Source organism: Pleurodeles waltl, chromosome 5, assembly GCF_031143425.1.
Source record: "Pleurodeles waltl isolate 20211129_DDA chromosome 5, aPleWal1.hap1.20221129, whole genome shotgun sequence".
NCBI lineage: Eukaryota > Metazoa > Chordata > Amphibia > Caudata > Salamandridae > Pleurodeles > Pleurodeles waltl.
The window spans coordinates 144,063,999-144,091,720 of record NC_090444.1 but is presented as its reverse complement, the minus strand read 5'-3'; the positions used below and the strand labels follow the sequence as shown (position 1 = coordinate 144,091,720).

Below are 27,722 nucleotides of genomic sequence, written 5' to 3'. Positions count from 1 at the left end.
TCCAACATTGCCTGCTCTACTGGTGCTTGATCATTTTGGATCAATGATTCCTATACATTTTCCATGTTTGTTATGCCATTCCTTTTCTAGACATCCCCTTTGTGTGCATACAGGGAAACTCAGACATCATGCCAGCAACTTATCCGGGAGGTTATGCTGTTACTCACTAAGGGTTCAATTGAGGTAGGACCTGAGGTAGAACAGAGGATGTTTCTCATAGAACTTTTGAGTCTCCAAAAAGGATCCCTATTTTAGAACTCAGAAAGTTAAATTCATTTCTCAAGAAGGAAACGTTCACAGGTACTGCAGGCATTTATCTGTGAGATATGGATGCTGTCCCTAGATCTGTACAGCTCAAACGTTTTCTGCAGTCCCACATGAAGCATCTCTGATTTGTAGTGGTAGCCAATCATTTTTAGTTCTCTGTCTGTCTGTCTCTTTTTTCTGTATTGCTGGACTTTATGAAGACTATGCCGAGGGGGTGGGCCTGACTGGGAATGGAGTAGGACGCGTAGCATCCGGGCTCTGGGTTTCCATGGACCCTTAAAGCAACTGAAAGTGACATTTTCATGGCCCGTCGCCATCTAGCTGAACCTCAGTGGGTGCCATCTTGCCAGGCCGTGGCTGAGAAATAGAGAGCCCATGCAGTGGGTCCCCTGCCTGAGCAGAAAGCCCTCATCACCTGGACAGCTGGGACCGACATTGGCCCTGCCGCGGGACCCCTGATACATCCCAACTGGAGCCCTGTACCCCCCTGCTTAGGGTCTAGGCAAGGGATACCACCTGATGCCACCGGGACCATGAGCTCTCAAACAAAGCCTGGCCTGCTGACTCCTGCTGCAGCCCTTGGCAAATGGACCTTGATGCGTTCCTCCCCGCTATCCATTGCCCCAACCAGACCCAGGAGTGTCTCCCACCCACTGCCCCTCCCTTCCCCCCCATAATTACGACTTTTCCTGGTACCAACTGACTCTTAGGAGGCTTGATTGGGGGGTGGGGTCCCGAACTGGCCCAATCCAGGAGGACAGAGGGTTGTAAGGACAACACGAGGCTGAGGCGGCCCCGGAAACGCAGTGCTTGCCTGGGGTGGCGCGACCCAATCCCTGTGACAGGCCGTGCCTTGTGATGTTGGACATCAGCCCTGCGTCTCCGGAGTTCTGAACAGAGGCCTAAATCTACTAACAGCCATCCAGTGTCCTGCTGAAGCGGGATGGGACATCTTTTCCTCCATGTCAGCGGCCCGAGGTGGTGACTCTTGGTCCCCAGGGGCCTGACTGCCACCCCCCAGATAAGAATACCTTGAGCAGCGGAGGAACCCAGGGGACTGTGATAACTATGAAACATTAAGATGAGCAGTCATTCCTCCCGCAGTTAGACTTGGAGTGTGTGGCGGCGCACCCACCATATGGGACAGAATGAAATAAATGGATTGGGGGCACGCCAGTGGTGCTGTTTCCTTGTATGGCTGCCTCTCCTTGCCCTGTGGTTAACGCTGCCAGTGGACACTTTCGGGTCAGGTGGTGGAGACGTGGTAGGCCATGGAGGAGCCTCAATGTGGGGGGGAAGGGGATGAAGACACCTGGAAAGTGAGCTCTGGAAGTGGAGGCTAATACTGCACCCCTTCGACTCCTGGACTGCATGGAGAGTCCTAGTTTGGAGGACACCTGGACAGGGGAACTGCCTGGAGTGCAGGGCATGCTTTACCTCGACATCAGCGAAGGAAAACTACCCCCTCCCACCCATTAAGCAAACACATTGAGCCTCTTGCTATTTAACTCTGCACAATAAGAGGGGGGAGACACATACTTAGAGCTCCTTGCATTAACACCCAGCTATATACTTCTAGCGGCACAGTCACCTTCCTCCTGCCTGCCACCAGTGGGCTGGCTGAGGTTGCCAGCCATTCTACTATGGCAAGGGCTCTCTCGTCCCAATCTGCTGCAGCAGATTTGAGTGACAAAACAGAGACCCATCCCTGCCAGTGACTGCGGCCTCTCTCAGCCCTACTATTACGCAAGACTACATGGAAAAATTTCTCTGCGACACAGTCAATGAAATTACTTTCATTGAAATCCGGTTTCAAGAGCTGACTCCATGAAGTGCGCATTGACTTCATGGCAGTATGTGATAGGATAGATGACCTAGAGCACACATTGGACTCCCGCACAGAAGATTAGGAAGTGCTGTGGAGACAAGTTAGTGCCCTGGAAGAGCAGCAAATAGACATTCGAGCAAAACAGGAGCACCTCAAACTGTGTCGGCTCAACAATATACGGATCAGAGAAGTTCTTGTGACGTTGAAGGCGAAGATGTCATGACGTTCATCAAAGACCTCCTGAGGGCAATCCGCAGAGGCGAAAAGGACCAGTCCTTAAAACTGGGCAGAGCGCACCGCATGTCGACACTTACAGGTTGCTCTGATGTCACCCCCCACATGCTTACTCGGGTTCGCTTCTTCAAGGACCAGAAAGCTATCCTCCGAGCAGCTTGGTGTAACACGGCCTTATTTTTCGCGGACACACAGTGCAAATCTTTCAAGACCTCTCTTCATTAATGCTAAAAAAAAAAAACATGATTTCAAATCCATCACAGGAAAATTTACAAAGCAAGGAATCCAGTATCGATGGACCCATCCCTTTGGACTGCTCTTCCGGTGGAAGGAGAGAGGTTCGCAAACTCAGGGAGACGTAACACATGGTTGGGCTTCCCGGGGAAATCGTCTGGCGAAGTTCCTCCACCCTCCCAATCTGATGAGACTGGGACTAGCGACCTACCTGGTAGAGAGTTCAGTGGTGGGCCTCCGGCTGCAATAATGTAACTAAAGCTTCCAGCAGTGCAAAGAAAGATATTATCGTGCACCTCCAAAACACGAAGAAGGAATCCAACCACTCCGCCGCCAGCGACTCGTAACTCCTAATAAGAAAATCTTGGACCCGGCCATCTAAACTTTCAGCTAGGGGGGCCACACGCTTCTCTACTCTGCAGCAAGGCCCGTGGCTCAAACTGTTGTCCTTTGCTGTTTATTCTAATCACACATTCTCTCCTTTTACAGGTTGATACCATACAGTGACTTATCTTACCTGTGCCCCCGTTCCCTCACTGGGCTAACCTCCTTCAGGGATGACACCTCAAAAGGGACCTGTGTGATCTCCCACTCTTCTCTGGATGGAGTGGCCCTCTAGGTTAGGCCCTGTTGGCTCCTTTCCTCCCCCATGCCCTCTTTCCTATATGGATGTCCCCCAGCGACCCTTAGAATTCCTAATGACGTCCGATGTTGCCGACCTAACTCTCTTGCCGCCACTGTTGCTTTTCAGAGGGTGAAGGCATGCTCTCATCTTTACGTATGAGTCCCACTACCGCTGTTAAGCTCCTCTCCCTCAATGGGTTTTGTTTCCCTTACAAACGGCAGCAAATGTGAAGCTTTCTCCTATAGCAAGACCCAGTTGTAATTTTCTTACAAGACACACATTTACTCAGGGACGATTGCTGCGCCATGGCCCATCCTATGAGAACACCAAAACATTTGGAGTTGCCATTCTCTTCAAACAAAGCTTCTACTCAGAATTGACCAAACTATTCAGAGACCGGGATGGGCGGATCCTAACACTAACGATTGAAAGTGGTAGGGAGACCTTGACCCACCTCAACCTTTATGCCCCTAACCAGTCCCAGGACCTAGTCATTAAACAGTTGCTCACAGACCAGCTAAGTCGAGCCAGAGAGACCTCCTATTAGGGGAAGGCTTCAGTCTAGTGTGGGACCCTGATCTAGACTGCAACACAACACATGTCCAGGGCACTGGGGCTCTGTCTGGACTGCTCGGGAGAGAATTGACCGATGTGGGTTAGTAGATGTCTGGAGCTATCTCCATCCTGATGTGAGAGGCTACTCTTTCTATTCCCATGTACACCTCTCCTACTCTTGCATTGATTATCTATTCCTCTCCCATTCTCTTCTGAGGGTCTTAATCTCTGCCCAGATATCTGATATTTCCATCTCTGACCATGCACATGTTGAGTTCACATGATCACAGTGTACAGTGGTGGCTCGCGCCTCACCCCAACTCTATCAAAGAAGCCATCACCGAGTACATTACACTCAACATCCTCCCTGATCTCTTCCTGCATATGCTGTGGCTTGCCCTTAAAGCAACCATTCTAGGTGTTATGCCTCTATCTTAATAGCTAGGGCTCTAGAAGCGCGCCTCTTCAAAGCTAACCTCGAAGAGGAGATTTCCTCCCTTGAGCACATAGACAAAGAGCACCCCTCTGTGCACACCAAGCGCCAGCTGGCCATACTAAGAGGTCAACTCCGGACACACCGGACCAATAAAGCTGAGCAATAGCTTCTAGCACGGAAACAAAATACCATGATGGAGGTGACAAGGTGGGCACTTTATTAACACGCAGGCTGCAACACCAGCAGGTTTAGTCACATGTATCTAAAATCCGATGGGAGGGTTCCAGCTAGGCCATTATGGAACCAGATAAAAAAGAGGCCTTCTGAGCCTTCAACAGCACTTATACACCAAAAGGAGGGAGGACCAAGCTGCCATTGACTCTTACTTCAAGGACTGCCCAATGCAGCCCCTGGTCCCCAACCCTTCTCACGACCTAGAGGAACCCTTTACTGTTGATAAACTACGTAGGACACTCAAGGAACTCCCCAAAGGGAAAACACTGGGTGCCAATACCCTCACACTTGCTTTCTATATGGTCTTCTCCCCTCAGATGCGAGAGCATTTGCTTGAGCTCTATAACTCCTCCCAGGTCACCGGCCTCACCCGACGATGTCCAATCCTGAGATCACACTCATCCCAAAGCCTTGTAAAGACCCAACCCTTTGCTCCTCGTATCCCCCAATAGCCTTTCTAAATACAAATGCACAACTTTACATTAAAATGCTGGCAAACCGCTTGGAAGTCCTCCTGCATGGGTTGGTAGACCCTGATCAGGCCAGGTGGGCTTTGGTAAACATAGACAAGGCCCTGAAAACCTCCTGGTTTAGAATGCCCACATACATAACATTCTAGCCCTACTACTATCATTAGATGCTGAAGAGGCCTTTGATAGAATGAGCTGGAAATTCCTATGAGCAGTTCTCCTAAAACTGGGGCTGAGCCCCCACATTAATAAAATCATGGCCTCTTATGTAGCGCCCACAGTGACCATTCAAATCAATGGCCTGTCAACTCACTCTCGTCTTGTCTCCTGAGGGCACTTGGCAGGGCTGCCTTGTGTGTCCCCTCCTTGTGCTTTGCCCTAGCTGTTGAACTCCTGGCCATCTGTCTCTGGCAGACCAAAGACATGCAGGCATTCCCTTGGGTGGATTGGACCACAAAGTCCTGCTGTTCGCTGACGACTTGCTCCTCACCCTAACTGAGCTGGAGACCTCCCTTCCTGAAGTGGTCCAGGCACTTCAAGCCTTCGAGTCAGTATCTGGATACAGGGTCATATGCCCAGCTCCAGTGCCTTCAAGAGCTTGCTCCTTTTCATTGAGCACCACACTCAGTAATGGTGAGGCCGAAATACTGAACAGGCGAACTGGCTGCGCTACCGCAGGACGATCCCAGAAAACCTCTGATGATGGCAACCGCTCATATTTCTTGGTTGGGTTGCATTAATGTGGTCAAAATGAATATCCTCCCCAGACTTCTTTATTTATTTCAGTCCCTCCCCACACTCATCCCCACAGAGGACACACAAAAAATTGCAGGGAGACCTGCATGATATCATCTGGAAGGGGAAATGACACCACATTTCCAGTGCTTTACTCATGCTCCCTAGGAACCGAGGTGGCCTGGCGTGTCCCATTCTCCAGAATAACTGCTGGGCTGCCCATTTCCGTGATTTCGACTTCCTGATACTGCAAGGCACCAATATTTTGAATTACGCCACTGGGCACTGGATCCTCCGCCCTCCCCCAACCCTCCCACCCCCAGCCTCATGAGCAGCTACACTCACCCTTGGGCCATTTGAATCTTTAGTTCGCAATTTTGAGGGCACTTTAGGCTGGGTATCCAAGACATTTGCAGTACTGTAGCAATCCCGTTTGTTGCTGAGTCACCCGTACCATTTGAAATGAGAACTTGACAGTGCCCAGAGCTTCATAGAGAAGCAGTGGGAACAACTGTGGCATGACATCCCAAAGATCCATAGGAGCGTCCCTCAGCAAGAAACTGCCAATAAGGTTATGACGCAGTGGTACTATATCTCTATCTGTATACACGCCATCTTTCCAACAGCATCAACCTCTTGCTGGAGGTGTGGAGAACCAAAGGTAGACTTCCAGCACATATGGTGGGTATGCCCGCCCATTGCTATATTCTGGAAAGAAATCTTGAGCCATGTAACGGGTGCTCAGGGTTACCTGGTGCCAGTGGACTACAGCATGATTATCCTAGGACTGCGTCTAATGGTGCTTAAAGATATGACACATGCAGACTTGTACTTAACACAGCACATAACAGCCCCATCTTTATCGTGACTAAACACTTGCTACCCAAGTTATCCCCCCTTACCGTTATCCCTGTTGTGCGTTCGTATGTTGGGCAGATATTTAATTTCCCACCAGGGCATGCCAGTGCAGATCCTTTTTCCTCACCCCCTCCCCACCGGAGATCACCTGCCATACATCAAGGTTTAGAGTAACAACAGCATTGACTCCTCTTCCCTCCCACTTGAAGGGACCTAAGACAGCTGGATATTCTACCGCTTTATCTTCCGATATGTCTAATATTCATGTACAATGTCTATTGGCTTTTGATTATTGCTGCCCATGTTACCTGCTCTTCTCGATAATCTTGCTGATAAGCCTCTTTTTGTCTTACTGTCCATTAACCTGATTGACTTGTTTACTCTGGCAGCGACCTTGTTCATTCTGTGCCTTCCCTCTGTTTTTGTATTGTTTCTTATGAAAACCTAATAAAACAAATTTTGAGTAAAAAAGATTGTCAGTGGTTGAGGCCCAGCTTTGCAGGCTGCACATTTTTGTGTACCTCACTAACTGTTGAAGATCGCAGTTGATCTTGAATCACCTGCAGAACACAATGTTGTTGTCCACTCTGAGGTTTTCAATCAACAAATTCAGATCCCATATACAACCTTCCCAGAGCCTGCGTTCACTGTGACCTTAAAGCCACCTCCAAAGGGAGTCTGGCTATGATCTCAATATTACTGGTAGGAAGAGACACTCTTCCAGTGTTAATGCTTCTGATACTCCTTGCTCTAGTAGCATCATCCCTTCTACTGGAGCCTCAAGTGCAGTGGCACATTAGGTCCCTTCAAAGGAACTTGCATTTGTAGTGGTCCCAGGATTGAAATGCTTCGTGAACAAGATTGGTATTTTCAACCAGGCAGCTCATAACAGTCAGTGATGGATGCAAATCTGATCTGAGCCTGGCCGTTTGCCTTTCTCCATCCAGAGGTTACATTGGTGATAGTGGTATCTTCTCAAGGCTGGAGAGCTTTCCTGGATGATGTTGAGCTCGCAGATCTCTGGTCTGGAGCAGCAATGTTATTCGATGATTTACGAAAGGTGTGTGCAATCCTGTTGGTTCTGAAGGCCTTCCTGCCGTCCATTCGGGGGTGAGTTGATCCAATGGCTAACGAACATCATGCCTGCCCTGTGGTACTGCAGCAAGTGTGGCAGTTGTGGGGAGGGTTACATGCTCTTGATCTAGAAAAGATGAGATTGTGGCACTGGCTGGCACTTTAGACTATCGCCAATGGTCTGTATGAAAGAAAGAATGAGGGGAATTTGTAAAACGCAAACTGTCGTTCGAAATTGAGCATCCTGCCGCTGGGCATGGAGCTGAAAGGAATTCTAATCGCAACGGAGAGAGGGAATTAATTCAAGGCGTGATAGAGTCTGGGGCACCAAAAACCCAGGTTTTAAGATGGTGTTTGAACAAGGCCTCGTCTATGTAACAGAGGAAGTTTAGAAGTTGATTCAAGTCCTTTGCCCAAAGACCCGAAAAAGATTTCACCCCATGCGATTTCAGTCTAAAAGATGGGGGGCTTAAGGAGGTTGGCTTCAGAAGATCTCTGCACCCCTTAAATTTTGTAGTGAGTGAAGCGGCTAATGAGTTATTTAGGTCCACTACAATTGAATGCCCTAAACACCAGCAAGATGATTTTAACAAGCATTTTCAATGCAACGGGTCTCACGTTTGTTTGAGTTAGAGCTATTAGCATTGTAATGCAAAAATAAATGCAGCGCGATCGTGCTGCGTGGAAAATAAACAAATAAAGTAGTCCGGACTACAGGCTGAAAACATCGAACCTCGTATGTTTTTGGTACTTTACCCGTGCTGTGTAGGTGGGCTAAACACAGGAAAAGGCATGACGTATGCATGCCTTTCACAAATGAAAGCAAGCAGATTTTAAAAGGCAAGCCCACAAACCAATGTAAGTGACTGACGTGGCATGGGCGTGGTTTCAGTGGCTCCAGATTGGGCTCAGTGGGTCTGGTGTCTGGTAGTCTTATTCTTCGACTTCCTCTGCTTGATAACTTGCTGTCCCAAGAGCAGGGCAGAGTGTTATATTCAGACGTCCAAAAATGTAGTGTGGCGATTGGCTCCCACTGAGAGCCTTTGACCTTCAGTCAGAAGTAGCAGATGCTATTCTGGCTTCCCATCACCCATCCACCAAGTACTTATGTTCCGGCTGTTGGAGTAGATTTGAAACCCACTGTGGGCAAAAGCAGGTTTATTCTCTGCAGACAAAATGGTCTTGATGTTTTTACTTGTCTGCAGTGGCACGCTAGTAATAGTGGTTTGCATGCTAGCTGTCAGGTTTACTTTAATGGGAAGACTCTTGGGAGGCTAGTTAAACCATCCTGCAGCACATCTGCTCCATCTGTGCTCCAAAGGCAAGCCTATCTGTATCCATCTGCACAGCAATGCGTGGGTCGAGCCAACTGTGCTTCACGGCCTCTTCCAGACCATGAAGCTCTAGGTGGTACAAGTAATAATAGAGGGGTTTATTCATTGAAAGCCTAACTTCTGCTTAGAAACGCTGCAGAATGGGACATTTCCTCTGCAGCAGCAAGATTACTTTCTCTAAAACATTTCGACGCTCACTCTCTACTCACTCATTTACGCCTTCGTGCACTCCTTCACACCTGTGTTGGCTTATTCTGCTACACCCAACTCAAAATTGCAGTTGAGGTTTGCTCTCACTAATGCCCTCTTTTCAGTAAAACAGTCGTTTGAAATGTGTGACCTTTTAACCTTCAATATGAGGTCTCCTCCCCCCCTCACCGACCAAGTAGTCTAGGACTGGAACAAAAAGCGCAATCCCCCTGTTATGGCCCTGCCCACCCCGGCTTCCTGTCCCAACTTTGGGATCGGCTAGTTGATTTTCTTGCAACCCATGTATTAAGTCATTCTTCCCTGATAGTTTTCAGAGATTTAAATTCCTTAATTGCCTCCATGACTGCTCCAAATTTGTCTCCGTGGAATATTGGTCTGCCACCTACCAGGACATGGGCTGAATCTCATATCTGTCCCCCAGAAATTGGTGATTTGTGATACTCTGCAGCCTTAGGCTTGGCCGTATTACTCAGTTATTCCTTTTGCTATTGTTTCTTCTCAAACAAATAAAAACGGTCCCCGCTCAAGCATCTGTAAATCAATTAAACGAGCAAGGATTAGTCTTTCCTCTGAGTTTTTTTCAAACTTACTGACTGAACTGGGCACTCCTTCGCTAAGCCCCACTATTGATGATGGTTATGCAAGGCTTACTAACTGGATCAACTCCACACTAAAGACGGCGCTCCTGGTTGGTGTTCCCAGAGTCACTGGCTCCGCCCGCCTCCCCCATGGTACGACCAGGCTTTGAAAGGGGCCAAACTAAAATAAAAGACGAGGATAGGAATGGAGTGTAAATTACGCCTAAATAGGAGTTAAAGGCTGCAAATTAGCTCTATAAAAATCCTGCTTATATTTTAAAAGCTAGTTTTCATTGAGACTGGATTATCGGCACAAACAATGCCACAAAACGTTTTTAAAAATAGATAGCGGTTTGGCAGCTCCAGTTTGTACAGCCTCTGCCTCAGAGTACAGTCCTCGCTCTGTTCTAGATTGACTATTTCTCAGTCAAAATCAACTCCATCTACAATTCATTTCCCAGTTCAACCTCCGGTTCATTCGGATAGTCTGGCCCTTGCCGCTTGTTCATCCTCAACTATGCAATTTTGATTTACTTCTTTTGACTAGATGGAAGGGCTAGCATCTTCGTTCTCATCCTGCTCTCCCTTAGACCCTTGTCATGCTTCTGTTATGCTTAGCGTGTCTCTGCTAGTTTTGCAGGCAATCTGTCCGGAAGTCTGGAAGCAGCCATTGTTTATTCCTCTATTGAAAAAACAAGAGTAGATCCATCCACTCTGAATAATCATCAGTCTATTTTGCTGCTTCCATTTCGAGTTAAAATTCTGGAAACGCAATTTTTTTTTTGCAGAGACTAGTAACATCTTGGATGCTGCCCAATCAAGTTTTCAGTTGTTTCATATTACAGAACCCGACTCTATTTTCATCTTTCTTTAAAACAAATTGTATTGTTTTGCATAAACAACGATTATACCCAAACAATACAATGACACATCATTCACAGCTTCCCCAGTCCCTGGCTCAGTCCCACCTTCCCCTCGTAGCGAAACCCAAAGCACAAGCCTTGTAGCAGTGTTCCATGCAGGCCATTAGTCAGGGGGCCCAGATTCCAGCCTCTCCTAACCCAATGAGTGTATTTGCGATCTCTGCCACCTCCTAATAACTAAACAGTCTTAAACATCTCCCCGTCCCTTCTAGCCCCAGCTCCTGTTCCCTAACCATCCCATATCTCATGAATCTTGTGTGGGCAGCCCCTAAACTTGTAGATTTCCCTCTCCAGCAGCATCCAACTATAATTACCTGTCTCCCAGTCTTGTACCCTGGGGGCTGGCTCACTCCCCCTTTTTTGTGTAATATTTCTCTTAGCCACCTTACAGCATATGTTAAGCAGGGGTTTCTCATAGCGCGTCAGATCCGTGGGGCCCCAGATCCCAAGCAGAACTAGTTGGTGTTGTAACTCTATGCAGGTCCCAGTTGCCTCCTCTCAAGGCTTGTAAATGCCTCACAAAAGTTTCTCATTTTCAGACAGTATCACAAAGTATGCATGAGTGAGCCTTTCATCCCACAATGTCTGAGACATCCTGCATCCCCCACCTTCCCCGTTTTGAACAAGAGAGTCCTCATGTAATACGTCCTATGAAGGATCTTCAGTTGAATTAAGCCTTAACTTGCCTTAATTGCTGCTTCCATAGGGAACCCCAGTACTGACTGCCAGTCTTCGTTGTCCTGTTCCTGTGGCAAGTGATACCTCAGTCGTCCAAGCTCCCCTTGTGCATTCCTTAGCAATGTCCTGTATGTTAGTGAGATTGCCTTTGTCCTAAGGTGTCATCTAATAAACTCCTTTCCAATGGAGAGTCATGTTGTGTCTTCTCCTCCCTAAGAATACTACCCTGGAGTGCATGTCTCAGCTGTCTATACTGTGTCAGCCACTGTGTCCTAGATATCTGATACTCCCTCTGCAGGTGCTCAAATGGGACAATCCCCTTTGCATCCCACATATCAAACAGTGTGCAAAGGCCGATATCGTCCTACCTCTGGAAGCCCTTCAGTTTCCAGACAGGCCCCAGTCTAGTTCCTTCCCACAATGGGGTGTTCGGCGTCAAACATTTACCTCAACTTCATTCCCCCTATTCAGTCTGCGCCACACCGACACCACTGTCAATGTGGCCGGACAGGTGGTGGGACCCAACTTCCCACCATACAGTGGATGCAAGTAACTCTTATCACCCATTCCCCATCTATCCCTCCATAAAGCTGGGTCGCCCCAGTGCACATAAGCCTAGTCATTCACCACACTAACCTGGGAGGCTTCATAATACTTCCTAATGTTTGGCTGCGCTATTCCCCCCTCATATTTGGATTGCTGCAGCATAGACATTGCAATTCGGGCCTGTCCCCCCTCCCCCCTCAGCCCACAGCAGCCTTCTCAGCAGAGTGTCCAGCATGGCAGAGAAGGTGTCTGGGATACAACATGGGCTGTTCTGGAACACATAGAGAAGGGTAGGCAGTGCAATCATTTTAATCATCGCCGCCCTACCTAGGATGGAGAGTGCTAGTGCGTTCCAGTGCCTAACAACATTCTCCAGTGCCTTTACCATCGGCCCCAGAGTCACCTCGAAATAAGTCTCCGCTCCTCTGGTCACCCAAATACCCAGACACTTGACTTTGTCGGACTCCACTCTGCAGCTGCCTGTTTTGTGTCCAACTAGCCATCGGGAACAGCAGAGACTTACCTCAGTTGGTAGTAAAGCTGGAGTACCTCCAATAAATACAGAAGATATCCCGCAATCTGGCAAAGGACTGGTCGGGGATTTTGAGACACAACACTATATCATCGGGGAAAGTGATATTTTCTCCTCCCAGTCCGTTCCTCTGGTCCTTACCCAGATTTGCACATCTATGCGCACCCATTCACCTAGCGCCTCCACCGCCAGCGCGAAAAACATTGGTGATAGGGGCAGTCCTCTATTGTCCCATGCTCAATTGGAAATTCCTGGGAGAGGCAGCCATTGAGCTTCACTTAAGCTCACGGCCCGCTATAGAGTCGTCTTACACACTGGATGTATCGAGGTCCAAACCCCTTCTTGCCCAATATTTCAGACAGGAATGGCTATTCAACAAAGTCGAATGCCTTATTGGCAACTAGGGTGGCGATAACCCATGGGTCCGCTCCCATCCCTGAAGGAGCCAGGCAGTTATGGCGTCGCTGAGTTCAGCCTTGTGGACCTGTGTGGCATAAATCTTGTTTGGTCTAGATGGAGCAGTTCAGCCACCACCATGCGCAGTCTATTTGCTAACAATTTCGTCAGGACCTCAGCATCTGTATTGAGCAGAGATCAAGGCCTATAAGAATCACAACTGGCTGAGGCCTCCCTTCCTTGGGTATGAGGACAATGGTTGCTGTACAGATATCTGCTGGCAATTCCCAGAGTTGGTATGCTTCTTTAAACGTCGCATGTAGGGGCCAGCCACAATCCTAACCACCTTTTGGAGGAACTCTGTAGACAGCCTATTGGGGCCCAGAACATTTTCTGACTGCATTTGTGTAATTGCCAGCGTCACCTCCTCCACTCAGTTTCCTCGTCGAGCAATCCCGCACAAATCCCATCACCTTCACCCAGGGCACAGCCATTCTGGTCTTATAAAAGTCTGCCATATAGTCCGCAGACGCCTCGACTATGTTCCTGCTTGCTGTCACAGAGTCCCCATTCTCCATGCTAAGCACTCTAATGTGCAGTCCCTCCCCCTCCCTGCTCCCCAACCAAGCCAGCAGATTCCCTGTTTATTTCTGGAAATATATGTATTTATATTTCTGCTAGGCCAGGTTTGAAGTTTTGACGTGCTACAATGCAGTATTCTTCCCTACATTACATCAGGGTTGTCGGGGAGGTAGCGTACTCATACTGCAACAATTCCATCTCCATGTCCGACAAGTGCCAAAGCCGCCTTCTCTTCTCACTCATCTCCCCGCTATGATCGTTCCCCTAATCATGGCCTTCCACGCCTCCCAGAGCGCGAGTGCCGTTTCCACTGACCCAGTATTTTCATTGAAGTATTGCTGTGAAGCCCTATCTAGGTGTTTCACCTCCTTTTTATTCGCAAGTCATCAGGTTGCCATCCTCCATTCCTTGCGTTCAAGTGGCCTAAAAGTCAGGGTAACGACTAGGGGGGAGTGGTCAGTGATCACCCATGCTAGGTAACTAGCCGCAGTGAATTACTGTATGGCCAGCGGTGTTAGAAAGCAATCTAGACTAGATAGCATATTGTGTGCATGGGAGTAGAAGGAATATCTACAACAGATATTGCCCAGCCCAGGTGTCCACATGAACTCCTCTAGCTTCCTGCTGTCGCCTCCCCCTCCAGTCTAGTGCTCATTCTCTCCAGTTGGGAGCTCATCACTAAATTAAAATCGACTCCCAGTACCGTAAGGGCTGGGGGCATATTTGTCAGTAGGTGGCCTAGATTTTGCAGCTTCACTGCCTGCAACCCTGTATGTATGTAGACAGACGCACACAGACACAGTCTCTCTCGCTCTCTCTCTCGCTCTCTCTCTCGCTCTCTCTCTCGCTCTCTCGCTCTCTCTCTCGCTCTCTCTCCCCTTTAATTATTTCATACTTTGTAGGCCTCTTTAACTTACGCTTCCCTAGATGATCTGACCTTTGTCCCAAAAACCAGGACATTTATGTAATGATCTGATCTTTGTCCCAAAAACTGGTCATTTATTTAAAATTAGGAGAATGGTCGGGACAGTCCTCTAAAAACCGGGACTGTCTGGGGAAAACCATCACCCTTGTTGTGTCATTGGACCTATCTGCTTCCCCACCCTGTCTCCCTGCCCAAACAGGCAGACCTGCTCCCATTCACTGTGGTGAGAACCCCTCCTCTACCCTGCCCTACTGTAGCTTGCTGTGCTCCTAGAACTGACCACGTTCCTCACCTCCCTCCAAATTCACAGTATTTGTGTTCCCAAACTACAAACAACATTTAACAATACAAAGTGCCTTATGCAGGGGGTGCCACCGCTGACACTATTCTTACAGTAGACACCACTTTGGGAGCTTCTGGTCATCGTTTCCCAACACAGTACCTGTGATGCGCCCCCGGCCACCGTCCCAAAATCTGTGTCCAAATCTCGGGCTCCCAGGAAGGCCCCTCCCACCGCCACTGGTGCGGGCCAGTGTGTTCATGCCAAGCGGTCAGGTCCCTGCTTTCAGATAATGTTCTCCGCGGTCATCTGGTTACGTCTGGATGTTGCACTTCCTCAGTGTCTGGCCCCATTCCTGATACCTCAGAGCCACTTTTGTCATCCTACGTCGCCAGCGACCTCCATTTGTTACTGTCAAGGGATATGTGGTGTTGCTGGATTTCTTATATCGTCTTTACTTGGACAGCCCACATTTGCTCCTTGGTCGGAGAGGCTGCTTGTCTTTTCCTGTTCTTCCTGGGAGAGACTTTAGTCCTGTTCGCATCATTCGGAGAACTGGCCATAGTCCTATTGTTTGAGCGAAATCCATACCTCTTGCACTGACTGGAAGATGTGAGCCCTCTCTTTATGTATGATCCGTAGCTTGGCAGGGAAGAAAAGAGCATATTCCATATCTAGTTGTCATAACACTTTTTTCACTGGCACAAAAGACCCCCTTTGCTTCTGCACCAGGTTGGTATAGTCCGGAAACATGTTGACATTGCTTCCCTCAAAATTCCAAGAGCCGTGTTTGAGTGCCATCAGTAGAATGTTATCATGGTCCCTAAACTTCATTAGCTGGGCTATAATCCATCTGGGGGCTGCCCCCTGTCCAGGCGCCTGTTCCGGTATCCTATGTGCTCTTTCCACTAAAAAGACTCTTGGATTTTCCCTGTTATTCCATCTCGGCCAACCATTCTTACACACAGAGTTCTGTGTTGGGCCTTCAGCTTTCTCTGAACCCCAATCAGTCTCACATTGTGCCTTCTCGACCGTCCTTCTGCATCTTCCAGGTGGTCTGTCAGACTCCTGAGTTCTGTGGCATTTCTGTGTCAAGTTCCTTACCAATGGATAGACCTCCTGAAGCTGTATTTCAGCATCCTTCACTCTCATCACTAGTTTCTTGTGGTCATCCCTCAGTATCCCCCACTTCGTTGACCACAGCAGCTATTTGGGCCTCCAGCGCCACCTTGGCATCCTTAATCGCCGCCAAAATCATTACCATTTGAGCTTCCAACGAGTGACCGGTGCCATTTACTGCTAACGTGTGATCTGCGCCTCCCCCACCATCAGCGGATCTTGCAATTTAGCCTCAAATGGCCAGGGTTTTCCATCGCCTTCTGCAGTCTCCCAATAACACTACTGTACCACTGCCCATAGACTCCAGCAGATCACATTGCCGGTACGCCCAATATGTCCCCTTCCAGGTCCTCGGAAGTAGAGAGCCACTTCCTACAGGTTACACAATGAACACTTCCTTCCCCCACCAGGGAAGAAACCTATGGGCTGTAGGCAGGGAGGGAGCTGCTGATATGCTTTCCTTCAGGCGCTGTACAGTCCTGATGGATGATGATGAGGAGAGAGTGGTCGTAGGAGCTCAAGGTCTGTCCTCACTGTGACATAACCACTATGCAGTAATCCTTCTCAACCCCTATCGTGAGATATGAAACCAGGCCAATCCAAATCTTCTTCTCTTCTGGGCTCAGGCGGGGTTGGGGCAGGGGGGCAGGCCCGCACCCCCAAAACACATTGGTCCCAGCACCCATACTCACCGTCTGACTCGGGGGTGGGGGGAATTCAACTCTGCCCCCACCTGAGGGGCTCCTTGTCTTCCCTGGGGCAGGGGCAGGATCAACTCGAGCAGGCAGTGCTCTTTTCAGCTTCCCAGGGGACCGCCACCCACTGACCCCAAAGTCTTCTTCAGTGCTGGTCCTCCCTGATGGTCAGTCCTGCAGTCACCGTCTAACTGTAGGCCTTCACGGGTACTGGCAGACTGCCTCTCTTATCTCCAGGCCGCCCAGATCACTCCTCCTGCTTCGGGAGCCCAGGACAGGGGTTGCTTTGCCCCGTCACTCCCAGGCCAGCACTGCGCTCTCATTGTGTCTCAGCTTTCCTCGGACTCGTCAGCTGTCTTGCGTTCCGCCTTCACAGCAGCGCACAGCTGCCACCATTTTGACCCGCAAGGCTCCGATTCCGGCTCATTGTCATGGGGCCCCAGGGACTCTGGACTCCTATTCGTGAACTGCAGTGAAAGTATTGGCACCCCTGGAGAACACGCCCCGCCCTGGGGCCCAGCAGGCTTTGGATGCAGAATAGTTGACTTCAGCTTGTTGCTGGCAGGAGCGCTGTGAGTCACGACCTACTCCATGGCCGCTCAAGCCATGCCACCCTCGAGTTTAATTTTTGATGATCTTTGGTTAGCAGCAGATCTGGGCCATTCTTCGGCCTTTAGCGCTGCTAGATTTGTTGGCCGTGTTGGATAGTCTCCCATCATCGCTTATTGCTTTTTCTTGTGGAATCCCAGGTCCAGGGCCAGGCTTTGGTTTGAATTGAACCCTGCCTGTCCAACAGAGCTCAAGCAGTCTGTCTATCTCCTTATCGCTCAGAATGTAAAACTCTTGCTCTTACAGGCCTGCAGAGATCTTCGTTGAGTCCCACCATTTTCAGTGTATTTGTGTATCCAGTTTATTTTCTCATTTTATTTTAAATTCAGGAGTTATGCAGACAACACCCAAAGTCTGATTTCCATCAAAGTCAATACTCTTGACCCCTCATCCAGCTTCCACAACGCGTCATGTTGGCCATCGCTGATTAAATGGCTAACAATTCACTTAAAATTAATTCTTGCAAGATAAGTCGTATAGTATCCTGTTTAAATTTACCAGAGGAATTACTCAAGGGCTTTTAGGCTACTCAGCTCTTTCTGTAGAGATTTATTATACTGTTTTCTAGCAGCTTTCACTGACTGAGACTTCTTCCTGTGTGCATTTCTTCTATTCCTTCCTGCCCATACACTCCCTCTAGTGGTCTAGGGGATGATACTTAGCCACCTAGTCCATTGTAACTCAGGCTCTTTCATTGGTCTGATGCAACGATTTCGCTCCATCCAAAATTCAGTGGTGCACACTTCACTTATGCTTCCTAGGCACACTTCTGTTGCATCTGCTTTAAAAACTTTTATTGGCTGCCTATTTCTAAGTGGGTGATCTTAAACGCCCTTTATATGATATTTTGAGCTTATAACCACTTTGACCCGCTCTATCTACAACAAAAGTTTCGTCTTTACAGTTGCAGCCAAGTTTTGTGATCTTCAGAAGCTTTTCTACTTATGTTTCCCAGGTTCCTGCGTTTGTGCATGGGCGGTCACACCTTTTCATGGATCGCAGCTAAAACGCTTGCATGCTCTTTGTAAGCATGATTGTGCACCTTTAATCCACTGTTCCCCTTTCAGAAAGCTCTAAAACAGCTTTTCTTTTGGAAACTTGATATTTCACTTATTTACTGCTTACCCTTGGTATAGTAGTATTATAGGTAACAGTCACTTTATAAGTCTTTTCTACATGACATTGCATTGTGTCATTGCATTGTGTTCTTTTGTTTGCTTTGTCTTTGCCCTGCAAGGCTTTGCTGGTGGCACAGTTAAAGCTACTAATCAGCCTTTCTTAGTTGCCACACCAGCCCTCATTATTTAATTCCTTTTTTCTGATGTGTTTCTTGAGAGGGCATTCGCTTACGTTTGTCTTTATCATGCTGCAATGAGACCTCAACATGGTCAGAATGCGTGGTCCTTTCAAGGTTTTTTATTGTTGTGCTCTGAGATTTTTGACACTGAAACTTGGCTTTCATTTCAATCCCTTATCGCGTACCATGTCCTTGATGTGCAGGCTTTGTCAGTTCATACTCTATATATCTTTTTACTGACATGCTGAAGCTGAACACCCATGCATCCTTTCACCCGAAAGCGATGACCCCTTTCCACATAGGGCAGTCCATCATGTTCCATGTGCTCTTTTGTTGATAAAACTAAGGCGTACCATGTTAATGATCACTTGTTTGTGAGGTTTCATTACTGCCAAAAAAGAGAAGGTGGCTCAGAACTGAATCTTATACTGATGGATTGTCCTTTGCATGAAAGTATATCATGCTTTATCCAGGAATGATCCTGGAGAGGCTTGAAGGCTCATTCTACTAGGGCAAAAGCTGTGACTTCGGCCTTAGCTCTGGGTGTTCCTGTCCTCGGCTTCTGTCAGGTGGCACATAGGCAACTGTCCATACTGTCACCAGGCAGTATTACATTGACTGAAATTTGTAAGGAGGTCTTTTTTGCCCGTTTGGTCATGGAGGACTTCTTGGTGTTGGTTGACTTCCTGGACTTTCCTCTTCCTTAACTGAGGTGGCTTTAGTTTGATTCTGATTCACAAGGTGAGGAGTCTGCTGTTAGAAGTATCCATCAGAGGAGTGCCCTTCGTACTTCTGTATTGCTCTTTCTGGTTGACACACTATCTAATCGCAGATTCTTCACCACCCACTCACTTCCCCGTTCTGTGGAGTGTACATTCAAGAATTGATGAGGTTCATAGTTGGTTCTTGCACACTGCTACCACAGCTTCACTTTTGCTAGGTGTCCTTCATGTCTGGGGGGTGTGGAAAAAATAGTAAACAAAGTGACTTCAGCATGCAGAGGTCGCGTTTATATGCAGCTTTGTGTCCTGTCTGAAGGCAGGAGGGAGCATGATTGAAGCCAGTGATGCCACCTACTGGATCCCAGGAACTGTTTAAAGAGTTTCTGGTCCCAGGTTGGCACCTGGGGAGTATTCACCATAAAGAGCGTTACCATAGGTAAGTAACTTATTCTTTTCATCACAGGCAATAGTACCTCTACAGGCTTCCCCCACACACACATTTAACAGAAACAAGCTAGAGTAGTGCTAGCCTCTCTAACAAACAAAGTACAGGTAAAGCCCAAGCAACAGCAATGCAAGCTTTCCCTCAAATATATAACTGCTAGAGCAGAGATTGTGAATGCTGTTTTCCACACAAAAAACACTATATACTGTATGTGGGCAACAGCAATTCAGAGTTGCCATATCGATTGCTCAGAGAAATCATGGACATCAGAAGGTCATGCCGAGGGGCTAGACCAGTGATTCCTAACCTTTTGACTTCTGTGGACCCCCCCTTTATCATTATTGGGACCCGATGACCCCCCCACTGGGTCATTACTGGAAGCCAGCCTAAGCATTGTCAATGATTTGAGCCGCAAAACAGTACATAGAAAATACAGAAACAACCATTCATCAAACACATACACAAATGATAAAACATTTTATTTAATTTGAAGACAAATAGAGATATAAAAAATACAATTTTGATAGGAAGGTTGGAGCTTTCTAAATTTATTTGAAGCCACACATCGTCCGTACCATATTCTGCTTGATGCACCTGCACTGCTCTCACGAATCATTCTGAGGATACTGATTTAATATTTAGCCTTCAATTTCAAATGCATTGACACTTACAGTATGTTTTAAAATGGTCAGTTGTACATTTAGGCACTTTATATTCAGTTTAATAATTTGTTATTATTATTTAATTTTCTAAGCAGTCGCGGACCCCCTGAGGAGACTTTGCGGACGCCCAGTGGTCCCCGGACCGTAGGTTGGGAACCACTTGGCTAGACCAACTGGGCGGTGACCTTCTGACCCCAACACTGTTTTAGGCAGTTGTGGAGGGCTGGAGACCAGCAAATGAGCCTTTCACCCCTGACAGTATGCACCAGACAGAACCGGAGCAGGCATTATGCATTTGCGTTCTCCTGCCCTGCCATATGCTAGTCCTTGGGGATCCACGAAGATCCCTTGGCACTCTTGAAACATCCTTAGTCAGTCCTTAAATATGCTTTCTGAGCCAGCAGTTGAACGTTGGAGACCTTCCACTAGCACTTAGCCGTCTTATGTGCTCAGTCAACCTCAAGTGACTTTCAGGCCCTTTTGTCATTGCTATGAGTCTTTCAAAACCCCTCTACTTCTCCTTTTTTCGATAGACAGTCCCAACCTTTCCTTCACATTCCCCTTCATGGACACTTCTATGGCCATTACAAATCCTCGGTTTGGCTCATTGCTTACCCTCCCCCACCCCACCCAGCTCTCACAGACTCTTAGCTCAGCCACTCGAGCCCCACAGACGACCTTCATGAGATCTTAGAAACAGTCACCCCCGCCAAGAAGTGCACCTCAGATGACCCTCAGACTTTCTCTGCTGCCCATCATATAACCTGCTAATATCCCGGCTCCAGTTGTGATGTAAGGGACCTTCATTGCCTCCACCATGACCTCCTCTCACCTCCCCTCCTCCCCCACCCCCCCCCCCACACACACACACACACACACACACACACACACACACACACACACACTCACTCTCTCTCTCTCTCTCTCTCTCTCTCTCTCTCCCTCTCTCTCTCCTCTCTCTCTCCTCTCTCTCTCCTCTCTCTCTCTGAGCCAACTAAACTTCCTCCGTTAGGCTCTAGAAACCTGTTTGTGCGAACCCCCTCGTTACATGCTACTCCTTGCCAGCCTGATCATAGCTGTTCAACTCAGACGTTTCAGGCAGTTCCATTCATTGTGCTGTTAGGCACTTTACTAATCCACACCTTGTAGTGTGCATTGCACGCAATACATAGGTTTAGACTACATGCCATCTGTTTTTCATCTAGCAGTGTAATTACAATGTTACTGTGCCTTCTGCTTAGCTCTATATTTGACCTGCAAGCCACTGTTTCAGATTCTAGCAGATATACCAAAGATTCACGCTTTTATTGCAGAGATTGTTGTTTAACAGTCAAGCCACAGGTTTAGAGCATGAGAAACAGTTCAGTGGGTTTTGCACAAGCTGATAAAACGAATGCCATTGAATTGGACAGTTTTATTATTAAGTAGCTAAAACAATTGTTCTTATGTGCTATATAAATGATCAGTTTTAGTATAATGAGCCACAGTGTTTTGCTTATTATTAGATTAATGCAGATAGGATGCTACATATCTCTTCTTTCGGAGTCTCTGCCTCTTTCCCTCAGACTGTCTGTTTTTAGGGTCGAACGCGCAAGCGCTCTGGCCTGTTGTAATCTCTCTGTGGGCTCTTAACCATGCCCGCTACTGCTTTTCATTCTTTGTTGTGCTTGTCTTAAATGGTTCATTTTTCTTGGTGCATTTTGTGAAATGTCCCTCCTTTGTGTGCCGAGTTGCCTCCCAGGAGATTTCACTAAGTGAACATTTTTGTTGGCTATCACACTACGTCACGCTTTCTCCTGTTACAGCGTGTGATGGCCCCTCCTTTGGTTTCAGTTTGCCTTTCATCCCAGCCACGATCCTTTCTAGACATTCACGCAGGGAGCCAATAACTCTCACGCTCGTGGCGGCCATGGCGCTTTGATTTACCTTGCTTATGTCAACTGTTTTAGTTTTCATTTTTAATTTTTGTGGCAAGAGAAGTCCAGCTTGGAATTTACAACACTAATATCGCTAACTAGAGCAAATGCGAGACCCATTGCATTGAAAATGCTTGTTTCGTTGTGGCATCATCGTTCACCTTTTTTGTAACGCATTTTTTCAGGCTCCGTGAAAAGCTTTCACATAATTGTATCTCTTGACCAACTAGTAAAGTGATGAGACCGAACACATTTTTTCATTTGATGGCTCTCTCAGGCACACATAATTGTCACTGTTCCAACATTGGCACTTATTAATACTCAGTGGTCATTTCTTCATGTGGGCTTGAGAAAAGCAGGTCTCAATGTGGCATTGCTGTTCCCATTGCCTTAGAACCTGTGGACTAATGCAGAAATCATAAGGGACCAATGACTAGGCATGTATGAATCTCCCAGCCTAGCAATGAAAATCTGAAAAAAAACATTGAGGATAGTCCACTGTCTTTGTGATGAAATTCCTCGTTGAATGCAGAAGCCTGATATTTGAAAGTTATATTTTCCCTTTCAATCTCCGTCTTTCTGTGTGGGGTGAATTGCCTTTTTGCATTTTCCTTTAGTTCGGTAAATATACCATAAAATAAGATGCTCATTGTCTAGAAGCATGAAGTTCTAACATTTCTGAGATGTACATTGAGCATCTTATCTCAGTTGTGTATTCGCAGTCCTCTATTCTGTACGATGTGAATGCATGAGGGAAACGGGAGCTGCCCTTGAAAAAGAACCGTCTGCAATCAAGGTTAGTTGACACAGCTAGAACAGAGATTCAATGTGGTAGAGAAACAGACAAAAATGTTATTTTCATTCGTGCCCTTTAAACTGCTTTCAGTTCATGGGTATGTCTGAAGGTTGCCAAAAGTATTTTCTATTACCTTACACACAAATGGATGCCAGGATTCCATTTTGACAACTGTACAGTATCCTGTTATGCCATCTGAGAAGCACCGTGGAGGGGGATGGGAAATGGCTCAATTATTCCCCTCCCCAAAGAAATTCCAGATACTACATGCTTCGGTAACGTGAACATGTGGTGTATTGCTCCCTTTTACGTTTTAGGGTAATAGAATGGGCGTCTGTTTGCACATACATTTCCTCATTTTGTTCTGTATTTCATCTAGACATTGTGAAACACAGTAGACTCGCAGTGTCCTGTGGGACTGGTGATGCTAATAAAGCCAGGGACTACTGTTACCCCCATCAGGAATACCGGGTTACACCTAACGAGTTCCCCAGAGAGTTAAAAGCTGCTGTTATGCAGTTGACCCTGAAATATCATATAATGAAGGGAAACAAAGACAACATATTCCTGAAAGATTCTGGTGTGTTTTTTAACCTCATATTGTCATTTAAAATGCACATACAGCCAGAGATCTAGCTGAAACAGCACTGGTCCAGCACATTATAAACATTGCTGGACTGTTTGAAGTTTTAGAAGAGCACCAGCAGCAGCAAAACATGTACTTTTTTGGTTTACTTCAGAATCTTGTTGCACCGACTATTTTAATAGGAAGTTTTTTCTTGCTGGAGAGGATACTCCAAAACTCCAGTCCTTGACTAGAAAAAGACACCAACAAATAGGTGATGGAAACGTCTGAAGCAGTATGGTGTGGGAGACCCAAGAAGATAATTTATTCCCTTGTTTCTCCTCATCCATAACTCAGCCGGAGACTCCCCATTGCTTTTATGTAATGCATATTTGTACAGCGCGCCATCACCTGCAAGGGTATCCTGGCGCTGAGCACCTAGTGCCACCTATGGTAAGTTGGTTAAATGAAAAGCCAGTTCTTCAGCATCTTGCAGAATTAAAGTAGAAAGGAAAAGGATGCTCTTTTGTTGAGTGGGAGGATGTCCCATGATTTATGAGCGATGTAAGAGGAGGCCCCTCCTCCTAATCTGCTTCTGTGTATGCATGGGATGTGTATGAATAGGAGTCCTGTGTAGTGGAGGTATCTGGGTGGTTGATAGAAGGAGATGTGACTGTTGGGATACGTTGGGCCTGAGTTGTGTAGCGTCTTGAATGTGTGTGTGGAATTTGCATTGGGCATATTTGTGTATCAGGAGCCAGTGAAGCTCCCAGAGGTGTGGTGTGGTGAAATGAGTCTGTATGGAAGGTTGAGAAGGAGTCTGGCTACCGAATTCTGGATGGTTTGCGCTCCTCTAGTGAGTTGCTTGGTGATCCCGGCATAGAGGGTGTTCCCTCCCACCCCGTCAAAGTTGCCTATGATCAAAGGGTGAGGGACAGTTTTTCTAGTGAAGATTTGCCTCCTCATTTTCAGGGTGTGAAAGCAGAATGCAGTGAACACGATTTGTGCAGTCATGTCACTTTGCTGTTGGTGATTATGGTGAGGTTCCTGAGGGTTCTGAGTGTGGGAGTGGGTCTGAGTTAGGCCTGCTTCAAGTTACAGGCCCATTGTGAGGTGTTCTTGCTGAAGATCACTACTTCTGTTATCTCTGTGTAGAACTTGAAACAGTTGGTATTCATCTAACTAGTGGCTTTGGTCATGAAGATGGAGAGCTTGTTTGTTGTGTTGGAGGGTTTTTTTTCTTGGAGGGAGAAAATGAGTTGTGTATAGGAGAGGATGTTGATGTTGTGGGTGCATATGATGTTGGCCAGAGGTATCATTTATGTGTTGAAGAGGGTGGGGCTGAGTAGTGAACTTTGAGGCACTCCGCAGATGAGTTTGCGGGATTCCGAGGAGCCAGCCAGACAGCTTGTGTTCTATACATTAAAGAGCAGATCTAATGGAGAGCTGGTCCTTGAATGCTAATCCTGCACAGACCCCTGATGAGGATGGGGTGCGAAACCGTGTCAAGTGCTGCAGAGAGGACCAGGAGAATTAGGGGCTGACGCATCTCCTCTGTCACTGATAATGTGGATGTCATCTGTAGCAGCAAGGATTGCTTTTTCTGTGCTGTGGTTGGACCTGAATCCAAACTACGTGGAGTTGGTGGTTGCGAGGCGGTCGGTGAGGCATCGGTTTAACAGTTTCTTTAAGACCTTTGCCAGGTACGGTAGGAGGGAGATGAGTCTGTAGTTGGAAATTGAGGCTGGGTCAACGGATGGTTTCTTGAGCAGGGGCATGATGGTGGCATGTTTCCAGGTGTCTAGGAATGTGGCTTAGTCAATGGAGGTGTTGAAGATGGGTGTTAGTGCTTTGCTAATCATCCTCTCATTAATGTGTGGTGGGGCAAGGGCTAGATAGAGCCCCGGAATGGATGGTCTTCATGGTAGCAGCGATTTCAACTGTGATGATGGCAGGCCACAAGGTCCGTGTTCGGTCATCAGCTGTGATGGAAGTTGAGTTGGTGACTGGGTCTGGTTTAGGGTCGAAGTTGCTGTCTGTGGAGGGGATTTTGTTACATAAGGCTTCAGAGAGCTTGTTACAAAGGTCTTGTGAGGGAGTGATGATGTTGGAGGTGGCAGGAGGCGTGGTGAAGTCTTTGATGATGGTGGCAATTTCCTTGGTGCTATTAGTATTGGTGTCCAGCTGTGCAAGCTTTTGGTGTTCCGTATCTGCTGGTGGTACCATCTTGGGCCTGATTTGAAGATAAAGCTATCTGCAGTGTCTTGACTTTTTCTACATTTACGCTCCAGTTGCTTGCAGTGGCATTTCGTCAGCCTGAGTTCTTCTGTGTACCAGCTGGCCTATGATCGGGCTCTTGTCATTGGGTTGCTCTTGAAAAGAGCTATGTTGCTGGCTCATGCAGTTATCCAGCTGTTGAGGTTATTGATAGCTTTTGGAAAGTTGCTGGTGTGCTCAGGTGGAAGCCCACTACTCTTCTAAGATGCTTTTCCAGCTGTGGCGGGTGGTTCTGGTGGTGATCAGCCTGTGGTGGTGTGGGATGGGTATACTGAAACTTTTGAGGAGTGGTTTATCCAGGTCATAGTTGCTGGCCTGTCCACTAATATTGCTAATTGAGAAGAAAATTGTGTTTTACAGGTGTCCGGCAGTGTGGGTGTGTTTGGTATGTGCTGATTGAGGCCCAGGTTTCTGAGGCAGGGACTTGAAAGCTCTGCTTACAATTGGTATATGTAAGAAATTGGAATATCAGTTGAGGGGGTGAGAACCCACCTAATTTAATAATGATAATCTGTTAGAAATGGGGTTGTTTGTTGAAGGGGGTATGAGCTTTTCTCAAGCAACAGCCACAATTCCTGTTGGAGTGAGCAACAAAAATTCACTAAATTGACCTGTGCTTAACCCTCTGGTACCTTGGCACAAAGGCAGTCAGGCTTAACTTAGAAGCAATGTGTAAAGTATTTATGCAACACCTCAACTGTATTCTCATGAAAACACAACACAAGAAAAATCCCACACCAATTTAGAAAAATAGATGACATTTTATTAAGTTATTTGACACCTAAACAACAAATATCCAATCAATAGAACACGTTATGAACCTTTAAACATTAGAATGTAAAAATAGAGCCTTAAAGGTCAAAGCACCAACCACAGACATCTATTCGTGAAAGACTGGGTCAAAGTCAAAAGTTATGGTCAACCACGACAGAGTGTGGTTCGGATACATGAAGTGCATTGGGCCCTGTGTCTGCTTACCTTCACCTGTAGAAGAATTTTTTTTTTTTAATGTCTGAGAAGGTAAAGTGTGGCAGGGCAAGGCAGCCAGCGGTACTCGGGAAGAAGGTGTCACTGTTTGGGAGCAGCCAGATGAAATTGCAGTGAAGATTTCTACCACTGGACTTAGTCCTGTTTATGAAAGTCAAAACACTCCTGTAGCTGAAGAGGACTCCACAAGGCCAGATACCCTTATGCAAAGAGCCACTGAAAATGATTTGCTGCTGCAGAGAAGAACGTACTGGTGGCTTCTGCAAAGTCAGGCTAACTGGTGATGTATCTTAGGCGGATCGGTGAGCAGATAGGTTCCGGTCTCCTTTTGATTCTCAGAGCACTTTTTGACAGAAAATGTTTTAAGTCCCAAATTTTGGTTTTGGGCTACCTCTGCACCTTTAGCACCACTTCCCTGTGTATCCCGTGAAAGGTCAGCACTCGCTCAAGCTTGGTGCAGGTTCAAGGCTGAAACCTTTTCTGTCCCTTAGGCTCTGATGAGGAGGCCAGACAACTTGCCCTTGGAGACACCTTGCAAGCCCCAGGTTCAAGCAGAAAAACAGGTCCCAGCAACAGGACAGTCCTCTGAGCGCACTGGAAAGGCTTCAGGAAGCATGGCAGTTCTCTTAGTGCAGCAAGGCATTCCTCTGAAGGACCTCGCCTGGCAGTTCGGACTGAACTGTTCCTGTTGGAGCAGGTACAAGACTGATTTATTTCAAGCATTCTCGCATCATCTTTTGTGTTTTTTCATATAACGCCCTAAGTGTCTAAGGGTATGACTTACTTACTGTGCCACTGGAACCAAGCTACACTCGACTGAAGAGCCGCAGTCATTGTGAAACCAGGCTTCAGTTGTTTGTGTTCCGGTTGTCAGTTTGAGCTGAACTGTTCCTGTTGAAGCAGGGACAAGACTGATTTGTATATAGCTGGGTCTAATATGGGGTGGCATAGTGGGCAAAAGAACGATGGGTTGGTATGCAACCCTGAGTGTCTGCCAGTGGTTAGACGTATTGCAAGCATCCGCCCATCACCTTTTGTGTTCTTCAGTACTTTGAAGTACACCACAGGCAGCAGCGCAGTTCTCCGAGAGCCCTTCCG

General features: G+C 47.2%; 1 protein-coding gene across 4 annotated transcripts in view; it reads left to right on the top strand.

Moving 5' to 3' along the window:
• LCLAT1 (lysocardiolipin acyltransferase 1) overlaps positions 1–27,722 on the top strand; it is a 591,785-nt gene that overhangs the window by 62,021 nt on the left and 502,042 nt on the right. The window contains exon 1 of one of the 4 annotated variants that reach the window (XM_069233814.1): positions 22,706–22,795. The exons of the other annotated variants lie outside the window; for them this stretch is intronic. The gene's annotated coding sequence lies outside the window, so the exon portion shown is untranslated. Of the gene's footprint in view, positions 1–22,705; positions 22,796–27,722 lie in introns of those variants that run through there. 4 annotated transcript variants of the gene reach the window in all.